Source organism: Sorex fumeus, unplaced genomic scaffold (assembly GCF_029834395.1).
Source record: "Sorex fumeus unplaced genomic scaffold, SorFum_2.1 ptg000086l, whole genome shotgun sequence".
In the NCBI taxonomy this organism is placed as follows: domain Eukaryota; kingdom Metazoa; phylum Chordata; class Mammalia; order Eulipotyphla; family Soricidae; genus Sorex; species Sorex fumeus.
Genome location: NW_026606143.1, coordinates 12,118,301 through 12,123,112, shown reverse-complemented (window position 1 = coordinate 12,123,112; position 4,812 = coordinate 12,118,301).

Sequence of the window (4,812 nt, the reverse complement as noted above, 5' to 3'; positions counted from 1 at the left end):
ATATGGCTAATAGGTACGGGGGAAATATTCACAATTTTTTATTATAAGGAAAATGCAAATAAAAAACACAAGAATATATCATCTTAGACCTGTGTGAATGCTTATATCAAAGATACAAGAAAATACAAAAAATGGTGCGAATATGAATAAAAAGGAACCCTTACACAATGCTGGTGGGAACATAAATTGCTGTAGATTATTTGGAAAACAATACGGAGGTTCATCCAACAACTAAAAATAGGACTCCTTTTGATCCAGTGGAATAACTTCTAGATATATATCTATTATAAAAACACTAATTTGAAAAAAATATAGGTAACCCGATGTTTATTGTAGCTCTATTTATAGCTGTCAACATAAAGAAAATTCCAAGTCCCATTGAAAAAATAATTGAGTAAAGACACAGTACATATGCACAATGGAATCCTACCCCGCAATATAAAAAGAATGAGGTCCTGCTGTTTGTGACTACAGGTATAGAACATGAGGGGGTTATCCTAGGTTTTTGAAAAGTAAGAAGGGAAAAGACAGAAATTGCATAGTTCTATTCATAGCGTGGAATATAAATGCAGAAAAATGAATTAAAACAAAACCCATCAGATAACAGAAAAAATAAAACAAAACCCACTGTATAAAAGAACTGAGAATAACAGTGGAAAACTGGGGGTGGGTTGGGGAGGAACAGCAATGGTAGTATTAAAGATCTTTTGGTGATTTATTATCCATTTGATGTTGTACACCAATATGGTAGTGGTATCATACTTTTGAAGATATGTGAAACTATACTTATAAAACAATTGAGCAGCCAAAGAGCCAAAGCCCTTCTGCATTCCATCTCTGCTAGAAGTTCCTGAAGAGACCAGGCTGAAAAGCATTCATAAAAAAAGACACTTACACATGTAATCAAACTAAGATTAGAATTGCTTTATTTAACATGGTTTTTCTCTCAAAAGCATAACATTTTCACATGCTAAAAAATGTTAGGCCTCATGTTAATTTATCAAGTTTTAACTTATGAGTTAAAACTTATGAACAAGTAGGATCATATATGGCTGGAGTGATAGCACAGTGGTAAGGTGTTTGCTTTGCGCACAGTCGGCCTGGCCGAACCAGGTTCAATTCCTCTGCCCCTCTCAGAGAGCCCGCCAAGCTACCGAGAGTATTTCGCCCTCACGGCAAAGCCTGGCAAGCTACCTGTGACGTACTCGATATGCCAAACACAGTAAGAACAAGTCTCACAATGGAGACGTTACTGGGCCCGCTCGAGCAAATCGATGAATAACGGGAGGACCATGACCGAACTTATGAGTTACACCTAGTCTTTTATCAGAATCTGAAAATTAGCCCCAGTGGCAGAGTACCTGCCTTATAGGCTTGAGGTCAAGGAAATTTGAACCCCAGCACTGATACACGTAGTCTAGTACAGTATTTCTCAGATGGGGGCCATATGACTTCCCATGGGTCCCAAGCATATTCCAAAAGCAACACAGGTGAAAACTGCATAAATGGGGCACAATGCCATGATTCTAGGGTGCTGCCAACTGGTAGGACAGGGGCCTACAGGAAAAAAATAAGGTCAGAAAGGGGCCATCATGGAAAAGTTGAGAAATACTGATCTAGTGCAATCCTACCCACACTGCTCGTATGATTCCTAGTGCCACACCAAGTAGTATAATCTCCAGCCCACTACATCCAAGAGTTCAGCCTTTTACAAGAACCATAAATGATTGTGTGACCCCATAAAGTACCAATGATAAAGAGAAGAGGAAAAATATTAAAATTTGTATTTTCTCAGAAGTAAGTAAGGCTTCAGGGCCACAGTCATAGTATAGCAGGTAGGGCATTTGCTTTGCATGTGGCCGACACAGGTTCAATTCCCAGCATCCCATATGGTCCCCCGAGCACTGCCAGGAGTGACTCCTGAGTGAAGAACCAGAAGTAAATTCTGAGCATTTCTGGGTGTGGCCTAAAAACAAAAAACAAACCAAAAAAGAATTTCTGCATAGGCCTTAGAAATCTGTTAATCTGATAAATATATAACTGTTTCATGCCTCTAAAATCTGTAATTGACAGATAGATTTCAGTGCTATTTCATTATAATCTTAGACTTTAAGTTTATAACCCCTTTCATTCCTCTTAAGAGACTTCCTAAAATCAGATTTTAATTATTTTTACTTAAGTAGTACAACGCGTTCTTTCAGAGAACCCCTTGAATCCATCTCATCAGATTTACTCCTCTTCATTATAATAAATGCTGATTATACTAACCTTCATTTATATGAAACTTCACTTGATCACTTGACATCCCGTTACTCATCGATTTGCTCGAGCAGGCGCCAGTAACATCTCCATTTGTCCCTGTCATGTGATAATGTAGCCCAATGGTGTCTGCTCGTTCTAGGAACACGAACAGCCTCAAATCGATCATTCAGGGTCTTGACAAAGCAGTCTGACTATCTTGTAAGTGGGTGGCCACACGGTCTTTTGATGTCCTGTGGAATCCAGTCAGTAACGGCTCTAGTACAGAGGTTGTCTCCAAATCTCATTACGTGTCCAGCCCATCTGATTTTTGACGCCTTGGCAAATGAGACAGCATCCCTGATTCTTGACCGTTGATGGAGGTCGGAACTCCGGATTCTTTCTCTCATTTGAGTGAAGCATGATACTTCAAGCATAGCTCTTTTGATTCCTCTTTGGGGGACACGAATAGTGTTCTCATCCTGTTTTCATAGGGCCCAGGACTCTGAGGTGTATGTTAATGCAGGAAGTACAATGGAATCGAAGAGATGTGCCCAGAGCCAGAGGTTCTTCATCCTATTAGCTATTTCCTCGACACACTTGAAGATGTTCCAAGCCGCTCTCTTCCTCCTGCACAACTCAGGTGCCAGGTCATTTGTCATGTTGACTTCGCGACCTAGGTACACATAACTGTTGCATTCTGAGATGTAAGTTCTGTTGAGAGCGAATTGAATGTTGAGAACAAGACTCTTTCTCATAAACATTGTCTTTGTGAGATTCAGCTGTAGTCCGACCTTTCTACACTCACAGTCGAAGTCGACCAGAATTTGTGCTGCTTGGCTAATGTTTGGTGTTATTAGAACAATGTCATCAGCAAAGCAGAGGTGGTGCAGTTGCTGACATCTATCTTCACTCCCATTCCTTCCCATTCCAGTCGTCGCATGATGTTCTTGAGGGTGGCACTGAAGAGGTTTGGTGAAATGGTATCACCCTGCCGAACCCCTCTCTTGACATCAATGATTACTTCTTTGTAGAATGGTGAGATCCTGGTAGTGAATCCGTAATACAGCTTACGGCGGATCCTGATGTATTGAGTTTGAACGCCCAGATTGGCTAGGGCTTCAATGACTGCTTCCGTCTCAACAGAATCAAAGGCCTTCTTTAAATCAATGAACGTTAGACAGAGCAGCATCTTGAACTCCCGAGAAACCTCAATGAGCTTGGTTATTGTGTGGATATGGTCGATGGTGCTGAATCCTTTGTGGAACCCGGCTTGCTCGCATGGTTGTCCTTCATCTAGTGTTCTGCCAATCCTATTCAGGATGGCTCAAGTGAACAACATGTAGATGACAGACAATAGGCAGATTGGGCAATAGTTGCCAATGTTGTGGATGTCTCTCTTCTTGTACGGTAGTACAGTCCTGCTGGTTTTCGATTGGGACGGAAACTTGCATTCAGACAGGTAGCATGTGAAGAGCCGAGCTAGCGTATTGATGAGTACTGATGGCAGGTTGTTCAGGTGTTCAGGTCTGACCTTGTCTGGGCCGGGTGCTGTTCGGTTCTTTACCGACAAAATGGCGTGTTGTATTTCGGAAGGGAGAACATTGGGAACGACATATCCATCCTGCGGAATTTGGTATGTCGGCAGGTGGACATAGCTATCGAAGAGATCTGAGTAGAAGTCATGGATAATCTTCTCTATTGCTCTTCTGGAAGATGTGATAGATTCATCAGGATGTTGGAGGGCAGTCATCTTGTTCTAGTATTGGCGAAGGACAGGTGTGCGTTACGAATACTTTTCCCGGGTTCTGCCGCATCTTCCAGCACTTCTGCTCTTCTCTCTTTGAGGTCTTCTTTGATCGCATCTCTGCACTGCTTTGTGAGCTCGGACGTTTGCTTGCGGTTGCCTGAGGCATGCGCCTAACCACGTTGACGAATAAGCGCAAGAGTTTTCGAAGACAGGCATTTTTTTGTGGCTATCTCTCTCTTGGAATTCCTCGCACAATCATGGAGGTGCTCAACCAGTCGATCATATTCCTCGTCAATGTTGTCAACAATGGCATCTTCCCATGTTGCAGCAATAGTGTCAAAGAGCTCCCAGTTGGTGGTTTTTCTGGAAGTTCTCTTCTTAAACTTTGAAGCCCTTTCTCCCCGCTCTGTGAAGTAGAATTTTGCACGAAGGAGACAGTTGTCTGATCCCGTTTGGAATTTTGGGACAACAGTGACATCGGTCAGGCAAAACCGTCGATTGAATATGATGTGGTCTATTTCATTGTGGAACAGTCCACCGGGAGACTCCCATGTCCAACGTTTAGATTCAGCCTTCTGGAACTGTGAGTTTCCATGGATGGTCTTAGTCAACATGATGAACTCAGACAGACTCTCACCCTGTTTTTTCCATTCTAGGTCATGGGTCCCAATGTGCAGTTCTTCAGCTGATCTTCTTGGTCCTATCTTGGCATTAAAATCACTGACAATGAACTTGTAGAAGGTGTGGTCTTCTTTATAGAACTTCTTCAGCTCCATGTAGAACGTCTCAATTTCTCCTTGATCATAATTGGATGTTGGTGTGTA